Source organism: Alosa alosa, chromosome 4, assembly GCF_017589495.1.
Source record: "Alosa alosa isolate M-15738 ecotype Scorff River chromosome 4, AALO_Geno_1.1, whole genome shotgun sequence".
Lineage (NCBI taxonomy): Eukaryota > Metazoa > Chordata > Actinopteri > Clupeiformes > Clupeidae > Alosa > Alosa alosa.
Genome location: NC_063192.1, coordinates 27,564,809 through 27,587,063, shown reverse-complemented (window position 1 = coordinate 27,587,063; position 22,255 = coordinate 27,564,809). Strand labels below are relative to the sequence as shown.

At 39.3% G+C, this 22,255-nt stretch overlaps 1 long non-coding RNA gene across 1 annotated transcript; it reads right to left on the bottom strand.

Moving 5' to 3' along the window:
• Positions 1 to 4,850: 4,850 nt before the first annotated feature.
• LOC125293508 lies at positions 4,851 to 10,610 on the bottom strand. Its single transcript, XR_007193366.1, has 3 exons — positions 10,530 to 10,610; positions 9,560 to 10,198; positions 4,851 to 5,110 (listed from the first exon to the last, which is right to left on the bottom strand). It is a non-coding gene; the product is annotated as an uncharacterized LOC125293508 (long non-coding RNA).
• Between the last annotated feature and the right edge of the window lie 11,645 nt (positions 10,611 to 22,255).

Genomic DNA, 22,255 nt, shown 5'->3' with positions numbered 1-22,255 from the left:
TTTTGGTCTTTTAAGCACTTCTTATACATTATGGTTTGTATGCAGTAGTACTGTTTTATTTTCACTATAGGCTGTTGATTAATTTGACATTGTTTATTATTGATATTCTCCTTAATGTAGTCTTACCATGTTATTGTTGTTATTTTATTGATTGAATGGGCATTATTATTTATTATTGCTTTCCCCCCTCATTTTCATTGTTTATTTCATTAGGCTATTGATTGATCCCTGTTTTAAGTATTATATTGTTTTGTATTTGTTAAGGGTAACCATAACCATAATCATCATAATGTGGTATTTTCTTATGCACTTGAAACAAAGAATATGTTTCTTTAAACGTAGTACCACTTTAAACACATCACACACTGAACAGCAAAGTAGCTTCCTAATTATGTGTAAAATGTTTACAGAGTATCCTGATGTAGTAGGTCCATGTTCTCATATTTTTATAGCTGACATGAAGGCTGCAATATTACATTTTTGATTTATAATGGAGCACCCTCTCTGGTGAAAGACTAGCAAGCCTTTTACAGACTTGAGAGAGCCTATCAATGAGTTGTCATAGTTTTTTTTAATTTAGACTTATTATTTTGAAATGATGTACGTCTATGGGAGGATTTACACATCACTGGCAAATATGTGAAAATATCACACTATTTTGCCTTCTTTTAAAAAAAAAAAAAAAACGAAATAGCTCCTTTCATTCATAAACAGTCTACAACTAGAAGTCTATCAATAGGCCTTCCTTATTTGGTGTACTGACTAGACATTATTGAACAAACATCTGCATTTCAGTATCTAAGTAGGTTAGGTTGGGACGTCTGCTATGTAAGGGATAATGTATAGAGCGCTGGTCATTGTCGGGAATAGGTCCCGACAGTCCCGGACAGGCCCTGACAATGACCGCCTGAAGGGACCTATTTCCCGACAATGACCGGCCGTTCTATACATTATCCCGCTTATTACACGGCTACCCACTAAAGCAATCAACACCGGCAACAAAATATTGATTTAACAATAATTTTAATGATGATCATTATATCAAGGGTTGTGAAATGTCAAGATATCCCTGCCCTAATTGCCATGTAACTTCGTGAATTGAGTAGGTCTTTCTTGCCATGTAACTTCGCAATTGTGTAGGTCATCCAAGAATCGAAATCTGGGTAATCTCCAAGAATATTAAAACTAATATTAAACTCATCCATTGCGCCGGATGAATTGAAAGTTTGTCCGTTACAAAGTATCTGCAGGTCAACTCGCGTAGCTTAGCAACAGAGTATTCTAAAGTGATAAGTGGCCAGACTACTTGCGCAGTAATATGAAAGACGTGAAATAGAAGCACAAAGCCCATTTTCCTTGACAGCGGTCTGTTATACTTAGCAACGGTCTGTTATTCAGATCTAGCAGACCGCAGAACGTTGGAAAATCCCATTCAAGCCAATGGAGCGTTCTACTTGCCTTGAAGAGCCGTGTAATAAACATTGTTGGCATTACTGTTAAAATGCACTTCCAGTATAGTGAGTATTGGCAAAACCGGTTATTATTTTTATGTTGAGGCGGTGGGGGTGTTGTCGGCAGCTGCTGAAAGTAACTAATAAAGTATCTTGTAATCTAACTTAGTTACTTTTAAAATCAAGTAATCAGTAAAGTAACTAAGTTACTTTTTAAAGGAGTAATCAGTAATCAGATTACTTTTTCAAGGTAACTGTTGCAACTAGTGTTGCACGGTGCACCAATTCTACAAAAGTATCGCAATACCCTGAAATTAAAAATGTCACGATGCCTAATTTTATTAGTATCGATACTTTTGAGAATGACCGTGTTCTTTTGAAGTAATTATGCGTGTGCACAATTGGCATCTAGCGCCTCCTCCCCTAACCTGTGGTTGTACGTCTTTTCTCCTCACACACACGTAAGCGCAGCTGTCGTGCTATAAACAGTGAGACATGGCTGCTAGTTCAAGTGATGCTATGGTAACACATAATAATAGGCTAATATCAAGTTGATTTGCTCACTTGCATCTCTCAAGTTTGTGTTTCTAACCTACCTAGGCTGTGGGCTTTTGGTCATTTAGGCCTACTATTTGGGTTCAATGTAATTTAGAAATAGGCTAAGCAACCATCGCAAACTTTTACATCTGAAGAGAGATCCTTGCTAACTATCCCGCTAGCTCAGGTCACGTTTGACAATAGTGCTCGCTAAAATCATTAATGAACATTGCAAGACACTTATCTCTTTTATGATCCCAGAAAGATTTTCTTCGACTTGTACATTTTTTTAACATTTATTTTATCTAATGACATACAAAACATAATTAATTGCATCCACATATCCTTATGCGCTATGTGCAACTTTTATTCACTAGACTAAAACCGTGAGTCAAGGTCAATTACTCTCACTTATCTCTTAAAGTGACAGGCACTCAATTACACCTACACGTCACCAATGTGCACTCAATTAGACCTACACACCACATTAAAGATATGCCTAAGTGTAATAGTTTAAAAATAGTTATAGTTTTAGAATAGTTTTCAAATTGCTAAATATATTTACTAGTAATTATGCAGAATATATAAAATATGACATAAGCCATCATTTTCCATGTGTGTTTGTGTGGACAGAGTCACACAAACCAGTGACTGGGATGGCCACTGGTGTGAATGATCACACTACAGTATTCAATATTACTGATGATGATGTCAAGGTGGTGGGGCCCCCAAATCAAATACATTTTTAAAAAGTATCGAAATCGCAATTCTTGACTTGGTATCGGTATCGAAACATTAATTATGGTATCGTGACAACACTAGTGGTGGATTTGTTGTGTGGAAGGGTAGGGAGGTATGATTGTGTGGATTTGGCTTTATGTCTGCTGGATGTGTGTGCCAGGGTACCTTTTGTGTGGTGTGTGTGGGTGTGTGTGCATGTTTGTGTTTGTATGTCTTTGTTTATGTGTTTCAAGTGTTTTTATCTGTGTGAATTGGGTAGATACAAATTATTATTAGAGCTGTGCATAACCTTTTCTTTACTCTTTGTGTAGTGAAGACATTGGTCAAGTTTTGTGATTCCCTTTTCCCCAACTTCCTAATTTGACAGAATACACAATCCTTGCTTACTTTCAAATGTTAACCACGGTACAAAACAAAGCAGAAGGTAAGATGTAAAATGTAAGAAATCCAAATCTATGGCAAGCCGATTGAGCATTTATTCAGATATCTTGATATCAGGCATAATTGTCATGTACATGCAAGCCATTTCTGTCCACTAGTTAACTAGTGAGCCATTTCTGTGTGAACTAGTTAACTAGTGACAGCCAAAATGCTCACTAGTTAACTAGTAAGGCCCAATTCTCTCTAGTTAACTAGTTCATATGTTTCATATCTTACTAGTTAACTAGTAATGCTCAGCATTTTCACTAGTTAACTAGTGGACACTGAAATGTGCACTAGTTAACTAGTTTAAAGACTTCTATATTTTACTAGTCAACTAGTAAGGTACAAAAATGTTTACTAGCTGACTATTGAATGTCAAATTCCCACTTGCTAACTTCTATGTAATTTGGCCAGCCGCTTGGGCATTTATTCTGATATCTTGATATCAGGCCAACATACAAGCCATTTTTGTCAACTAGTTAACTAGTGAGCCATGTTTGTGCACACTAGTTAACTAGTGACAGCATAAATGCCCACTAGTTAACTAGTGAACACATATTAGCTTCACTAGTTAACTAGTGAAAGGCAGAAATGTCCACTAGTTAACTAGTAAAGGCCAAAATGCATACCAGTCAGCTAGTTGAAGGCTTTTGGGTCTCACTAGTTAACTAGTGACAGCCAAAAATGTGCACATGTTTACTAGTGAAGGCAAAACTCCTAGTTAACTAGTTGCAGTAGGTCAATATCACTAGTTAACTAGTGAACCATAAATGGCTTACTAGCTAGCTAGGTGATGGCAGCAGGCTCACTAGTTAACTAGTTGATGCATCCTTTGTCCAAACTAGTTAACTAGTGAGGTCATAAATGTATACTAGTAAACTAGTTGAAGCCTAAATTCACACTAGTCAGCTAGTGGCGCAGAATTAAAATTAGGAGGCGGAGAACTCTGGAAATTAAGGCTTTCTATTGGCTCCCTATGTCCAAATAGAACATGACAACCAATCACAGCGCAGAATTTCACGAAATCCCACCCACAACATTTGCATGTGGCACACAAGTTAACATGCTGGCCAAAGGAACTTTAACTAGTAAACTAGTGGCTTCAGTGTGACACATGTAAACTAGTAAAGGCAGAACTGCTCACTAGTTAACTACACTCAAAAAAATATCTTGTTGGATTTAATTAAAAATGTTTTGTCAAGTGGTTCCACGAAACTGTATTAAATAACTCTAAAGATACTATATTCTTTACAATTGACTCAAATAAATAACATTAACTGAACAAGAGTGAATAAAGTATTTGGTAAGTAATTGAATTCCTTTATTTTTATTTAGTATTCTTACATTGAACCAACTTAATATGGCTGTGTTCAACCAACTTAATGCTGTTATGTTCAATTAATTCAGCATTCTTACATGGACTCAATACTGTCCTGTTCAATCAAAGTCACATTGTTATGTTCAATTAATTTAAGTTAAAAAGATATCTAGCACACATCCACATTAAGTTACGTTTAAGTGATACAGTTACGTGGAACCACACTTGATAAAACTTTGTTAAGTAAACTCATCCTAAACACAAAGTTCTTAAGTAAATCCAAAGTAAACAAGTTGAATTTGTTATGCATAACATTTCTAAATAAAATAAAATGTCTAAAATTGAACAAATGTGTTGAAATAGCAAACAGACACACGGTCTTCAAAACAAATCTGCATTTATTTAGCAGCAACCTTTGTCTCCATTCTCATCAATCCATCAGGGACATTTTTTAGTAAAATAGAAATGCAATGAACAGAAAAATATCTCTGCTAAACACAGCATGTTTAGTTTTGTTACATTGTTAGTGATTCAACTATAATGTCTACATCTTCTAGTGGAGGCATTGGCACCCTCATGTTTGATTACAAAGATCCCGATGGTGGTTTTCTTCATCTGGCTCTGGGCATCAGTCCGCGTCCTTTACCACAGACCAAAAAAAAATACATTTAATTGATGACTTTTCAAACAAAAGTATATGTTTTTAGATATGTTTGAATTCAGTGGATTAACCTCGCATCTCCCATCTCCTTTAAATTAAAGCAATGGTTCTGAGTGAATTTCACCCTTGGGTCATTGCATGATCATCGCGAGCGCCAAACCCCCCCTACTAGTGTGCCCCAAAATGCCCACTAGTTAACTAGTGAAGGCCATTTCAGCCCCACTAGTTAACTAGTGAGATGCCAAAATGGTCACTTGTTAACATGTAAAGGCCAAAATACCCACTAGTTTACTAGTGAGGGTGTTGTGGGCCTTACTAGTTAACTAGTGGCATGTATATTTTGTTCACTAGTTAACTAGTTACACCTAAAAAGAGAAACAAGCTGACCATTTTTGTCCACTAGTTAACTAGTGGAACAATTGAAGTCTCACTAGTTTGCATGTGTGGCAGTGAAGCAGCTCACTAGTTAACTAGTGCCTGAAACGGCTATTATGCAAATTCTAATGAGAGGGTGGGTAGAAGACTCCTATTGGGTATTATGTAAGAATCCCACCCAGTCTAAATGTAAATTTACTGTTCATAGCCTCGCGATCAGGTCCTGATGGGTGCCCCTAGTGGCTAAAGTGACACACTGCTCTGCAACAGTACTTCAGTATAGCAGAGCCTGCAGTATGCAGTATCTCATATTCTGTCAAAATGTTTTTTAATAATAACAGGGAAACCCCATGCTTTAACAAGTGAGCTCTTAGTGATCCACACCAAAGATTCAAGGGATCGATTTTAATATTATTCTTTGTTTATTGTTGCTAGGCAACCACAGGCATATATGTATCCATTCAGTCACGCTTTTCTGATTAATAACTGAAAAACAAAAGATTGTACACATTAACTGCACATGCTTTCAAAAGTAATTAAAAGCTCAAAGATCAAGAAAAAAACTTCATGCACTTCTGGTCTCCCACATGATCTCCTGCTGCTTAACCACTTGAGCTAGTCTTGCCACATTTGCAATGTTATCATCAATATTCATGTTACTGAAACGTTTTGTTGCTAGGCAACCATATACAAATGCCTCCAGTTTTATCGCGATTTTCAGACTAATAACTGAAAAACTAAAGATTGTAGACATTAACTGAACGAAAATTACAGCAATACACCACAACTTTGTCACTAGACATATTATCAAAACATATATTTATGCTCAAACGATCTTAGTTTATAAAGGTTTGCTCTTAGAACAGCCTGGACGAAGTCAGCCATGTTTTCTAGGTGGGCATTTTGGGGCACACTGGTAAACTAGTGACACTTTTTGCACCTCACTAGTTAACTAGTCGAATGGAAATTGCCATCACTAGTTCACTAGTGGGTGTTTTGGTGCACACTAGTAAACTAGTGACACTTTTTAGACCTCACTACTTAACTTGTGAGCAGTTCTGCCTTCACTAGTTTACATGTATTGTAATGTTAATGTATTGTAATGTTACAGTAATGTTATTTCTGATTGCTTGTTTAATGGATTGAATGTTTTATTGTTTATTTTGTAAGGTGACCTTGAGTGTTCAAAAAGGCGCCCATAAATAAAATGCATTATTATTATTATTATTATTATGTAAGTGTCACACTGTTAACTTGTGTGCCACATGCAAATGTTGCGTGGGTGGGATTTCGTGAAATTCTGCACTGTGATTGGTTATCATGTTCTATTTGGACATAGGGAGAGTTAGTTAGTTAACTAGTGAGACCCAAAAGCTTTCAACTAGCTGACTGATATGCCTTTTGGCCCCCACTAGTTAACTAGTGTGCATATTTTGGTCCTCACTAGTTAACTAGTTCACACAAACAGGGTTTGAATAGGTTCTAGTGTGCATATTTTGGTCCTCACTAGTTAACTAGTTCACACAAACAGGGTTTGAATAGGTTCACAATAGGTTATTACCGGTAATTATTTGTCTGCAAGCAGAGCTGCCAACCCTCACACATTTGATTGGTGTAAGAGGGCGTGGAGCAAATCAAATGAATGAATCTCACTATCAATGTGGGAGAGTTGCCAGCTCTGCTGTAAGTAAGGCTTTGCTAAATCTATCAGTGCTGTTTTTAGGACAATTGGTGGAAGGGTGTAGTGTGGACAAAGAAAGAACCCATTACACTCCAACACACCTCACACAGTGGCTCCACAGGTTTAGTTACACTATCCATAATGTTGCAAGATATCATTTCACACTTCAAGTACACTTCTAGTTATGCATTTTTTATGTGTTTTGTCAGCTTCTCTTGGCACCAGATTACTTCTGTATTTGTTTCTCTAATTTACACACTTACAGTTAGGCTATCCAGTTATGTTTAGTGATATTCATATGATTTCAACTCACCTTAACCCCAAAACCAAACCTTACCACAACCTGCTACACAGAATATGTGATGGTATCTTAGGATTTAAGTGCATAATACATGGGGTCTACAGCTTTTTCCCTCCGAGAACTACTTTCACAAAATGAATATGGCCGTGAGCTACCAATGTTTGGTAACACTTTACTTGAAGGTATCTACATAAGAGTGACATGACACTGTCATGACACATAAACCCTCCCTAACTGAACAAATGAGGGCTGTCATGAAAGGAGCTAAACCCTAACCCTAAGCCATGTGAATGACAAAACCCTGCACTGGACCGCTAGCAGTTGCTGAAAAGGAGCTCCCGGGGTGCATCCCACGGTTGTTTGTGGTACCCATGTGATGGACTGAGCGAGTGAATGCCCACACCGACGTTATGGCAGAGGCTAAGGACCAGCCGCAGGGGGCTCCCCAGAATGTTGTGTGTGTGAATGCTAAATGGTGTAATCAGGTTGCCCCTTGAGCCGTGGATCTGCCCATCCCTTGGTAAGGGAGTTTTTCCTTGCCCCTGCTGCTTGTTTGTTGGTACCCCCACCCACTGATGGACTGCAGCCCTTGCCACTGAATGCCCACTTCTACTGCACCCGTTATGGCATTAATGCACAAATAGGCTGACACCAGACATAATTTCACTGCATTTCTTACTCCCAGTAACTATATGCATGTGAATGCTAAATTCCTTGTAATTGTAGGGTTGTCGGGTTTTTGTGAGTGTAATTGTGTTTACCGTGTCGTGTAGGTGTTAGCTTGTGTAGTCTTTCTTCAGGTTGTACCTCATGTGTTTACCCCATGTGTGACTACCCTGTTTGTGTATGGTGCTTGTTTTAGTGACTTCCCTTGTGTTTCCTGTGTAATGGTGTCTTGGGGAATGAGTGATCCCCGCTTACGCTAATAAACCTTTGATTGGACATCTGTTTGTTGCATCAATCGTTACAATATGATTCATTTTGAAAGAAGTGAAATTATTTAACTTTTGAAATAATAGTGCCTCTGAACGTCCATCATAAGGGACATCAGGACCAAAATACTATTTTGGGGAAACTTTAGGAGAGAATTCTGTATAGGATGGATGAGGGGGGGTCAGATTTGGAGCTCTCAGATGAGTGAGTGAAACAGAGATGATGACTATGAACCTGTACCTCAAGAAGATGGGGAAGAAGAGTAAGTCTAAAAAAATAATTATCGCACAACAATCCAGAAAAAAGAAAAACGGTCCTTTTGTCCACCACAGTGGACATGCTATAAAATTAAAAATTGTAAGATGTTTTTTTTTTATCCTAAACAGATAGGAAAACGGAACATAAAAGAAATTGGAGGACACTTTTTTTTCTCGGTTCTCAGGAGGGTATGTCTTTAGAAATGGTAAAATGTTGTTCAGGTGACTGGGTGTTGCTCTGTAGTCTAGTTGATAGTCATGCTAGTCACACACACACACACACAATAATGTCAGTGCAGGATTATAAATGCAGTTAAGCAAGTGGTTAAAACAGCCAATGCAATGCATGTACAAAGTGGTTAGATGAATTAGCTTGCAACTAAATTTACCTGAAACTAACCAACAAGAATGACGCAAGCGAACTGCAACCTTTTATTTATATTTTTCTAAGTCAGTGTGAACGTTTGACAGTTCTTTTGGTTTCGGTTCACATTTAGATTGTACTTAACAATCCCACCTTGTGAAACTGATACCCTGTCTGCTGCAGTGCAGTAGACTAACATAAAACATCTTGTCCAACCACTAGCCTACATCCAAATCACAGGAAAGATAAATAAAACATAACACACAGAAAAATAAGCTCAGAATTTTGTGCTATGACATTTTAAGTGATTTTTTTTCTTGTTTAACATGCTGCACTTTATGGGTGTTGAGGAACACTTAAGAGGCTGTTGAACCCTATGCCGTACAGTTACCACAGCCACCACCAGTGTTCTCAAAAGATGAAGAGGGCGAGCAAGCTTCTGGTGTTTTCTGTGGTTAGGCAAGTAGTCCCACATTCTTGATCAGTGAAGAAGAAAGAGGGAGATTGTCATACTCACTGCCAACATAATCCTTATGTGTTAATAAAATGGAGGCAGGTGTATCTTCAAGGTGATCCTCATGCCCAGGTGTCTCATTCATCATAAAGGGCTGGTAGAGGGACTAGTCCTGAGAGTTGTGGTATGGTCCGTGTCGTCTGGTTGATTGGTATACTCATAATCATAGCCATCACCCTCACCATGAAGTGTGAATATAACCAGTGGTTAAAGTGGGATTTAGCAGCTGAGGGAACCCTAAAATCCAGTGTCGGTGCAACGGGGAAAAATGACTCATCGTTGGACAGCATACTCACACGAAAAATTAACTCACTATTTATTTTAACAATATCATTGCGCTACATCATTGATATGAAAGAATGTATTTATTATTAATTTATCTGAGGTGGCGGAACTGCGTTCCTCCCCATTCCCCCTCACTTTAACCCTTGAATATAACTGGAACAACAGACTCAGCTGTGGCTGATACATTGTTCTTGAGAGTTGTTGTGTCATTTGGTGGATCGTCATACTCATAATCACCATCATATTCATTATCAAGTTCGAATGTAACTTCAACATCAGTATTAACTGAATGACTTTTATAGTTTTTGTCGTCATTATTTTTGGCTACATATAAATACACAAACACAGATACACACACTGACACACACACACACACGCACACATACAGAGAGAGAAAGAGAGAGTTAATGCCAGTACAGGATTATAAAATACAATGGTAAAAACAGTAATGGCAACACTTGTGCATATTGGTGTAGCATTCTGGGGTATTCTCACTGTATTCTGATGTGTAATTCATTATTGTACCATCTAAATCATCATCTAATCGCCGATCCTGATCCCGCAGTCAAGCTTTATTGACCATCTTCAATACAGACATTAGAACTAAAACACAACGCAACAACCACAGAATCCAACAGTGGTTAGATGAGCTAACAGCCAGACATGCAAAATTTTACTTCAAACTTACCGACAACAAAGATACAAGCAAATAGAAAAAGCCAAACTCTTTTCATTCTTCTGAGTCTGTGTGAACCTCCTTCTCTTGTCATTGTCTCTCTCTAATAAAGCAAACAGTTGAATTCAGTTGAAAATATGTAATGTAACAATGACAGGATGTGGTTCTCACTTCACGTCATATTCACACAGACACACAGGCACCATGCCCTCCAGTAAGTCTGCAAACTACAGCTACTGCAAACTACTGTAATAGTAGTGTATTATTACTACTGTAATATTACTGCTGTAATATAAAGCTATATAAATAAATGTTGTTATTATTATGACTGCTGCGCAGCAAGGCGGTGGTCATATAGGTTTAGTCAGATTTCTTTTTTCGCATGAGCAATTTTTTATCAAGGATATCAAGAAAGACCAGGGTGCACAAAACTTAATGGGCATGTCGCCCCACAAGGATAGCATTGAACCATTGTTTTTAATTTTGGTCTGTAGCCCCCCGGCTGGACTGGACCCCCCGAAAGGAGGGTAGGGCAGACACAGTTTTCTCTGAATATTTCGAGAACCGTAGGGTTTAGGAGGACCACCTTTTTTTGTATGTTGATCATAAGGGGCCATTCCATAACCACTCATTTCATGTACATGTATAGTGCCACCTAGTTAAAAATGAAAAAGTAAAAATGAGGTGTTGTAATCGCAGGTATCTGTGACCTGACATGGTCAAAACTGCACGAAATTGGAAGTGTAGGATCATTATGACACCCTCTGAATGCACGCCAAGTTTCGTGGAATTCCGTTCTTGGGGGGCCATACAATAAATTAAATTATGTTACTGTACACCAACTGGCCTGTAGGTGGCCGGACACAGTTTTCTGTGAATATCTCGAGAACCGTAGGGCCTAGGAGGACCACCTTTTTTTGTATGTTGGTTTTAAGGGGTCATGTCAACCCATCCCATAACCACTCATTTTATGTATAGCGCCACCTAGTTAAAAATTAAAAAGCAAAACATTAGGTGTTGTAATCACAATATCTCTGGCTGACATGATCAAAACTGTACGAAATTGAAAGTGTAGGATCATTATGACACCCTCTGAATGCATGCCAAGTTTCCTAGGACTTTTGTTCATGTGGGGCCATACAATACATTAATTTATGTGTACATTTAGTGACTGTACACCAACAGAGTTTTCTGTGAATATCTTGAGAACCGTAGGGCCTAGGATCACCCATTTTTTGCGTATGTTTGCCTCCAGGGATCATGTTAACCCATTCCATATGCACACATGTGCATAAACAGATACACACACACACACATACATTCACAGTAATCATATGACACATACATACACAGTAGACATATGTACGCATGCATGCACATGCACACACACAATTCAAGAATTTCTCAGAATTATGAACAGCCAAGATGGAGGTGGGGTAATTGAGTGTGCCTAATGCAATTCAGTGAGACAGTTAGAATCATATATGCCTTTCACCTTTTGTTTTTAGCCAGCAGCCAGACCAGCAGATACCCTGACTTTGCTGAATTACTGAAGCTAAGCAGGCTTAGTTAGTACTTGGATAAGAAACCTCCTTGCAAGAGTAAGTTCCTGCTAGAAGTGGTGTTGGTGGCTGGCCAGTAAGTGGCACTCTTCCCTGTGGCCAAAAGCCACCAAACAAATATCAATCCCAATGTCCTATTGCAGTGACAGGGACACTGTACTGCAGGAGATGTTTTTCTTTGCATGAATGTTAAATTGAGGTCCTGACTCACCATGGTTGTTAAAGATCCCATGGCACTTATTGCAGAGAGTAGGTGGTTCCCTGATTTGCTGGCTAAATTCCCAACTTGGTTCATTCAATTTGGCCTTGTAATCATCCTCCCAGTGTGTAATTGGTTCATTCACTCCTTCACTCTCCACCTGAAACTAGTGTGTGGTGAACATTCTGGCACATAATGGCTGGTGTGCATCACTCAGATGGGTGCTACACATTGAGGGTGCCTAGTGAGATTCCGCCTCTCCTGTGAAGCACTTTGAGTGTCAAGAAAAGTGCTATAACTGTAATATGTTGTTGTTACATTAGCACTTCTCACCCCTTTATATATATATATATATACTTTACATTTGATGTATGTTTGTTAACATTGCTAAATGATGGTGATTCACTAGTCCTCTACAGTATTTTGAAGGAAGGAACCAGTTCTGTATGCATTATTGTAACAGATGGGCTAGGTTATTAGTAAAGTGGTTGAATAGCACACTACACATGCACACACACATACATGCACACAAACGACACACACAAACACGCACAAACACATAAACACACATACACACACACACACACACCCTCACACACATGCACCCACACATACAAACACACCTACATACACAAACAAACACACACAAAAAAAAAACTAACTGACATTCAGGCACACACACTCAATAAACACACACAGAAGCACACATATACTGTACACAAAAACAACCACACATTCTGCACACACTCAATTACAAACACAAAAAAAGGAACAAAGTAGAAAATTAACATAATTTAACAAACGTGACTTATTTTTGTGGAAAAAATGTGCTGGACTGGGCGGCGGTCATATTTTGTACCACTCTGCGGTACATCTAGTTATTATTTGTATTATTATGACCGCCGCCACAAGCAGCTAAGCGGCGGTCATATAGGTTTAGTCAGATTTTTTTTTTTTTTTTTTTAGCATGTCCAAATTTCCGTCAATGATTCCCGGGACACTGAAAGACCGGGTAGACAAAACTTGGTGGGCATGTAACCCCATATGGATAGCATGGAACCATCGTTTTTCGTTTTGATCTGTAGCCCCCACGCTGGACTGCACCCCCTAAAGGAGGGTAGGGCAGACACAGTTTTCTGTGAATATCTCGAGAACCATAAGGTTTAGGAGGACCACCTTTTTTGTATGTTTGATCTCAAAGGGCCATGTCAACCCATTCCATAACCACTAATTTCATGTATAGCGCCACCTAGTTAAACACAAAAAAAAGTAAAAATGAGGTGTTGTAATTGTAGGTATCTGTGACCTAACATAGTCAAAACTGCACGAAATTGGAGGTGTAGGATCATTTTGACACCTTCTGAATGCACGCCAAGTTTCGTGGAATTTTGTTCATGGGGGCCACACAATAAATGAATTTCTGTTATATTACACCAACTGGCCTGTAGGGGCCGGGCACAGTTTTCTGTGAATATCTCGAGAACCGTAGGGCCTAGGAGGTCCACCTTTTTGTATGTTGGTCTTAAGGGGCATGTCAACCCATCCCATTACCACTTATTTCATGTATAGCGCCACCTAGTTAAAAATTAAAAAGCAAAAATTAGGTGTTTTTCATCTCAATATCTCTGGCTGACAAGGTCAAAACTGCACGAAATTAAAAGTGTAGGATCATTATGACACCCTCTGAATGCATGCCAAGTTTTGTGTACTTTCGTTCATGGGGGCCTTACAATAAAATAATTTATGTGTACATTTAGTGACGTGCACCAACAAAGATTCCCGGACACTGAAAGACCGGGTACACAAAACTTGGTGGGCATGTAACCCCACATGGATAGCATGGAACCATCGTTTTCGTTTTGATCTGCAGCCCCCACTGGATTGGACCCCCGAAAGGAGGGTAGGGCAGACACAGTTCTCTGTGAATCTTTTATGGTATGTTGGTCTCAAGGGCCCACATCAACCTGGCTCATAATCACTCATTTGTGATTTGCCCCCGCCCGGTCAAAAAATGAAAATGCAATATTATTCTGCTTTAATCAGCCCCTATCTTCAGTTAAGATGTTCAGAACTGCACCAAATTTTATGTGTATGATTGACCTGGCATTCTCTGGGGGTCTGGGGGTATGCCAAGTTTCGTAGAATTTCATCCATGGGGGGGGGGCTAAAAAAATTAGGTTATGTGTACATTTAGTGACTGTACACTCATTGGCCTGTAAATGGCGCACACACATATAAACATGCACACACACAGGCACCCACATACTATCGGTATTAGAACGGCCGATACATAATTACAAATTCAATAGGATCAAAAGAAAGCCAAAATATTCATCATCATCATCATGGCTGCATTTTCAGTATTGGCGATAAGTAGTCGTTTGTCCACTAGATGGCGATCGTTGCAGTGAGACGTAATTTTTGTTGGAAGTTAAAAGTGGGTTGAAAAAATAATGGACACTTCCTACAAGGACTGTAATTTACCGCAGCGAACAGCGAAGGACAGGACGATGTTCACATGAAGTGTAAGTGAGGATGAAGTGAGGATGTTTATCGGACATGCTTGGTTTTTACTGCAGGTACGTTAATCTTGTAATATCAATAAGGACCTAGGTAATGTTACCGTTAGCGTTGGTTGAGTGATGGAGGCCCATTTGATTGATTGCATTTGTAGAAAACTATAAATGCGGTTATACCAAGCAAATTGATAGCAGCACTGTTTGTATCTTTCGACTGTCATTTATTGCATGTGCTACAAAATCATTCTGTGCAATGGAAGATTTACCAACGTTACACCCGGTCTGATACAGTTTTTGCCTATACATGCGTGAGACTGAGACGCCTGTTTATTTTGTTTTAAGTGCGTGCAGGGTGTGAGAGGGGAATCGATGTGCTTTGATTACAGCTTGGTAGTTGTAGTCTGTGAAATTAAAAAGCACGTGTGTGTGAAGTATCCAAACAATGACACCTTCATTTCATTATGGCTGCTTTAGCAACACACCTTAAGCTACTGTGTAGTGGGTCCCATTTAGAAGTAGCTACTTCATTCGCGCTTTCCTTGACTCATGGAACTGCGTGAATGTTATTACAACTTTTCGCCACGATATGGCAGTTTAAGTCCGGCTTGATACTGTAAGTCGTAAGCCATTGGTTTCCAAAGGAGATTTTATTTGTGTCGCCAGCATAGCCTATTGACAATTTATGTTGTAAATAGGCCTACCTTATAATCCTACCTGTAGCTTAGGGAAGCTAACAGCTTTCTATTAGGATCTAGTTTGTTAGTTACAGTTTTGTCATAACTCCCTAATGCATTTTTGCATTTAGAATAGCCAGAGCGTGTATATCTCAATCTGAAAATTAAACAATATCGGGTGCCTATGGACTAGGCTGGGTGAACCCAGCCTGATCTGCCAGCTATTTATTTTTGATTTCTTAAAGATTGAGCTTGGTCTGATGAAAGCCAGACTAGCCATGGACCTCAGTTACACAATGCAAGGGAACATGAATCCAGCCTATATTTGCACGAACAATAACGACAAAAGCTCTTCAACTTTGGCCCGTTAAAATGTGTATGAACAGTCTAGCGGCGCATTTCATCAAGGCCCATTTGGACATGTCAGTTATTTGCACCACTGGTTAGATGTAAAAACAGCATTTCGTTTCAGACTACTGTTACTTAATTTGTGCATTAACAATAACGTTTCAGACTACTGTTACTTAATTTGTGCATTGACAATAAAGTATTACATGAACTAAAGATGACTAAAATCTTATGTAGAAGAAATATTCACAAAAAATCCATCCATCCAAAATGACCTTTGTTTTGATAGCTGTTGAAAAGCTTGACATGGAACTGACAAGAGATGTTTTTTGTTTATAAATACATAAAAATAAATAAATACATAAATAAATAACATTATGCTGATACCTTTTGCTTTTTCCCAAATACAATGTAGCCTACAGGTGTAAAGTGACCTTTCATCAATCCAGTTGCAATGGATGAACTGTGATGACCTGCCCTACTTGTGATTGTTTAGAGATTTTAAAGGTTTATAACAATGCTACATCTTCTTTGGCTATTCTACAATCTATTCACCTTTTCAGCACAAGTAGGCTACTTTCTGTGCAGCCGCTTTTACCACACACAGGCATGCCAAACAAGCATACACAAAAGTTTCAAGGTGGGGGATGGAGTAAAAGATGGAGACAAATTGTGATTGTGTGTGAGTGTGATTTATTTTTTGGCGGAATGGATGTACAGGACTGGACTGGCCCGGTCATATTTTGTGCACGCTATGCGGTACATTATATATACCTATGGTAGGTGTGGCCTGTTGACAGCCCTGCACTCGGCACAGCTAATGTCACTGCTGACGCATGCATTGAGATTTTGTGGTGTGACACTTTGTACAGCTTTCAGTTACTCACATTGCTTGTGCTGAAGACCAGGAAGTGTGAAACCAAGATTTCGCTAGAACTAAGGTCACTTGTACACGACAACTTACTTGTAGTAACTTGTAGTTATTGGGTTAGAACCTTGCAAAAAATAGATGATTAGATTCTTTTTGTAATAAAGCTGGACTTTTCTAGATTATGTGTCGGACAGACCCTCTGTTTTTGTATGAACTACCTTTAGCACTGGTCAACCAGAAAAGTCCTACATACTTCTTTTACATATAACCATGAGGAAACTTTAAAGTAATCTTGTCTTATATTGACATGAAACATTTGTTTTTTTTTGATCCCCTTTTCCACATTGTTTTAGTGGACCCCATGTTTGGCCCTCACAGACATTTGTTGTCACAAGGTGTGTGTGTGTGTGTGTGTGTGTGTGTGTGTGTGTGTGTGTGTGTGTGTGTTGTGCGCGATGTGAATCAGGTCTTAATTTGTCGCTTCAGTATTACCTTTCTCATCTCCCTGTCTGACAGACTTCAATCGATCCCCTCTCCACTTTTTCCTTTTGTAACTCCCCCATGCATGTTCCCCTTTGCCTTTTGTTCTCTCCATAACACAGCATCAAAAAATGAAACAGACAAAACAGACTCAATCACCTGCTCGATTAGAGTGCGTTCCTTTTTCCCTTTCTTCCTTTGGATGGACAATTAGAAAGCAATTTATTTTGGCCAAGCATCGCGACGAGCCCCAAACATGCCTTTATAAATCTTTATCTCTCTCTTCCTAAATTGTGGCCATTTGCATAATGGGATTGAATGGGTTTGGAAATGTACCCCCGTGGGGCTGCTGGGAGATTGAAGTTGCAGATAGACACTAGGAGCCTATTTATGACTGTTTTAGGCGAAAATTAATGGTGCATCTTCCCTCTTTATAATGTTATTTAATGATGCAATTCGTCTAATAAAAAAAACAGAACATTTCTGTAACATTTATGTGTTTTTTTGCTTTTTTTTTGCTTTTTATGTATGAAGGGGCCCAGTGGGCTTGTGTAAATATTTCCCCCGATCACTCACAGCAAACGCTGGAGGCTCTGTCTGTGTCATGTGGTGATGGATGACTTGTGTTTTTGTTTTGCGGCAGGACGTGGTTCCTCCGTCTGTAGATGCATCGGGAAACGAAGTCTACTCTCCATTAGATAAGGGTTTGGGGAAGCTGAAGTATTTTTTATTGAAATTGAAACGGATCATTTAAAGTCTTTAAAAACCACTTTATCGTGCATCTGTTAAAGTAATCTACACTCATTTTATTCTTTTAACCACACATTTGATTAAAAAAAAACATGCAGCAGACCTGGCACTATGTATATCATCTCCAACATGACTCAAAACTATCAGCCAGAGTTCAAATGGAAAGGTACTTCCTGTAGTTTTCACAGAATCAGACCAACAAATGACATAAAACAGAAAAGGCACTTGAGCTCTGTCTTGGAGATTGATGTCTTACTTTTGAGCTGAATAGTCAGATGTCCCTTTTCTCTATCTGCTATCTCTTCTCTCTCCTTCCTTCCTTCCTTTCTCTGTCTCTTTCTCTCTTTCTCTCTCTCTCTTTCTTTGATGAAGTGAAAGTGGATAAGATTTCCAGCCGTGCTCAGCGCCTTTGCCCCCCCTGGTTGATCGGGGCAGGAAGTAGGTGAGAGGTGAACTCAATTTCAGGTGTATCAGTTGCTCTGGGCAACACTGCCCCATCTCTGTCTTCTTCCTCTCCTTCTTTCCTCCTCCTCCTCCTCTCTCTCTCTCTCTATCTTTCTGTCATCACTTCTTAGTTGACACCTATAGCCGTATACATTAACACCCATAGCTCTCAACCCCTTAGCTATCTCACTCTGCTCAGCTCTATCGAATAACACACACACACACACGCACACAGGAAGAGAGAGAGAGAGAAAAGAAAGAGAGAGATTGTATGTCTTCCTTTGTTTTGTCACCTTTTTTCTTTCGTTTTTATTATTAGTATTATCTTTCCTCCTTCTTTTCTCTCTTTCACTCATTCTTTTTTTATAATTATTTTTTATTATATGAAGTTATGAGGGTCAGCATTTTACAACTGAAGATACCATTTATACTGAATGCTTGCAGAGGGAAAATAAGAGCAATTTTTTAAATTACATTTCTCTCTAAACACATACATAAAAAGAAAGAAAAATAAATAAATAAAAGGAAGACTCAAAAGTTGATTTCCCTCCTACATTTCATGCTTCCCTCATAACACCCCCCAAAACCTCCCACTCCTCCCTCCTCTTTCGCTCATTCTTGATGTGTTTTACCGGTTGAGTTTTTAATTAAAGATGTAATGTAAAATATATTTGTGGATTTGTTAAAATGTAGTTAAATAAATTTATTTATTTCTTCCTTCATTTCATCCTTTCTTCCTTCTTTTCTTTCTGTATAACCTCTGCCTTGCTGTGTCTTTCTCCCATTTCCTCTCTCCATCTGTCCATTTCTCTCTCTCTCTCTCTCTCTCCGGTCCCTCACCCCTCCCTGACCTTGGCTCCTCTGTCACCATGCGGGTTCACCCGCCGGCCACCCTGCCTGCCTGGACAGTCAAATGAGTCCAGCGGCTTCTCCAGGAGCCTGGCTCGGTCACCAGCAAGGCTACAGCCATTTGTTACCAACAGACCAGAACAAATCAGGCCCACCACAGCACAGGCAGACAATGAACTCCAGACACCAGAGAGATAGAGAGATAGAGAGAGACAGAGAGAGAGAGAGAGAGAGGCCAAAGGCAAAACTGGTCCATAAAGGAGGAGAGAAGGAACATGTAGACAACTTCTTTTCTTCTATCCCATTGTAACAGCGTCTACAGTATTACCTGTGTGTAGCATCACGTGTCAAGCTGTGTGTGTGAATGGATGATCCCTCACTCATTCCAATGAACTGGCGTGTACATGTATTCATTAGGCAGTTTCTTTTATCCAAAGCCAACTGCAATGTAGGACCAACAATCAAGCTTCAGTAAGATCTTGGTGTAAGCGCTAAGTACTAATGCTAGTAGTAGTATGAGTATTAGCCCTTGGAACCCGATTGACGCAAAGTGCGTCAAAAAACACACCCTTTCTTCTCTGTTACATTGCTCCGGAACTGTTCATCGCAGCGAGATGAAAACTTTATTGCGTGACAGAGCAGAAGTGGGGCTTTCCGACGAGATTACACACTTGTCTGTACAAGTATGAAAATAAAAAAAAATCATGAAATTAAATCAAATTGCATCATATTTACAGTCTCTGCGTTCACCTGCGCACCCATTACTCTCGTTTGAATTACTCGCGAACCCGTGATCGCATAGATATGGCAAGCATATCAAATGAAAGAGGAGACACAGGGCTATCCATTGGTACCAATTGGCCATGTATATCGATCCTTCTGGCTTATAAAAACAGACGAAGTGACTGCAAAATAATAACTCCATGTACACAAAACCAACGCTGCACACCCATTACTCTCGTTTGAATTACTCGCGGACCCGTGATCGGATAGATAGCCTATGCCAGATGAAAGAGGAGACTCAGAGCTATCATTTGATATCAAGTACATCCTTCTGGGTTATAAAACAGACGAAGTGACAGCAAAATAATAACTTCATAAAGCTGGACTTACCCCACGTTTTTGTCTGTTTTTGTGGCAAAGCATGTTTATAATCCAACGCTATCGTGTGTTTCTCTATGGCAAAGCATGTTCATAATCCGGTTTTGAGATCCTAGCAAATTCCTGCATGGCATCCAATTCAAGGCTCACATTGCATCCCAATTTGTTCAACAAAGAAACACCTTTTTTGCCTTTACTTTGTTCATGGCAATGCAGTAAAAAGTTGAGAATCATTATGAGTGCATACACCATAGACACGCAGGCTAACACGCAACCTCGGGTCAAGTCAGGTCAGATCAGTTCGTGTCACAGATATGGAGTGCAGAAAGGTCATTTTTCACCACTAAATAAAACATGGCATTTATTTCCGTAAATCACACACCACAAATTTCTGTAAATTGCTCAGCCCAAGAGTATCCCTCCAACATGGCAATTGTATTTCCCGATTCAGGACAGTCTGCCCTACACACACATGAAGTGCATGTTGAGCTATGAGCTTGCTGTGGTGAGATACATGTCGAAATATAATAATTTTATAATACGCTTTTTATATTTTAATTCTTTAAAAATCAAAATAAAATCAATGCTAGTACTAATACATGGAATGATATAATATGTGTAAAATGCCCTAAAAACAGCTTAGGGTTCTAAGGGTTAGCATATTGTAAAGATGTAAACATGCATGCTTTCATACATAGCAAATTGTGTGTAATGTGTTTATTTAAGTGTGTGTAGTGGTATCGGTGTACATGAATAGCTCTGTGTGCTTGTTTATTTGTAAATATATACAATGCACTGTGTGTATTTGTATAAGAGTGTGTGTGTGTGTATGTGTGTGTGTGCATGTGTGTGTGTGTGTGTGCAAGCGTGTGTGCATGTGAGTGTGTGTGTGTGTGTGTGTGTGTGTGCATGTGTGTGTGTATGCAAGTGTGTATGTGTGTGTGTGTGTGTGTGTGTATGTGTGTGTGGCCTTTCCTCGCCCTGTCCTGTTCCAGCCCTTGACTCCAGCTGCGTGCTGTGCTCTCTCTCCCCTGTGCCCGGAGCGGTAGCGGAGCCTGAGCGGAGCGGAGCCTGAGCTGGTGAAAGGCACTTTAGAAATTAAAAGAGTAGCGCTGCTCTGTAATGTGCCTTAAATGATCCAGAAAACACATGATATATTGACCGTTTAATGGAACACATAACAGAAGCCTTAATTCAGCTTCCTGCTTCAAAGCAGCGCTGTCATCTTGGCCTGGCCACCCAAGCCCTTTACACTTTGGTTGTTGCCTCACCCTGCTAGTTCTTAGATATAAACGTTTAAATATTTATTTATTTATTTATTTATTCATGTATTTCTGATGACATATGCAACACCTACTGTAGGGCCCTATCTTGGCGATCTAAAACGCATTGTCACTGGCAAATAGCTTAAATAAATTTAGGTGTTTGTCCAGTCCACATTGGGGGTGGTCGGGTGCCTGGCGCAAAAAGGTGGTTGTTATGTATCTTAATCAGTCATGGGTGTGTTTTGGGCCACACCTTATGTCTTTATTACTACAAGATTGGAATAAACTTTGCGCCGTGATAAGAATACGCTTTGCTCTTCGTTTCTGATCGTCAAAATAGGGCCCATACTCATTAGCCCTCTACCTATGCTGTATTCTGTTGTATGTAAAGACATGTATGGAGTGAACAGTGTGAAACCTAATATATTTATTTTACAGTTACACAGACTTTATTAAATAAAATCAATGCATCCAAAGTGTTCATGTTCCGAACATGATCAAAATGAGAAAGAAAAGAAAGACAGAAAGCTTTAACACTGGTCTGATGGATCTGGTGGCAGCTGTCTTAGATAAGGCTGATTCACATATCATATGCCTCAACTGGGATAACTTCAGTCCATGTGAACACAGTCAGTGAATGTCTCATCCAACCGAGATCCACAAAAATGGTGGCAGC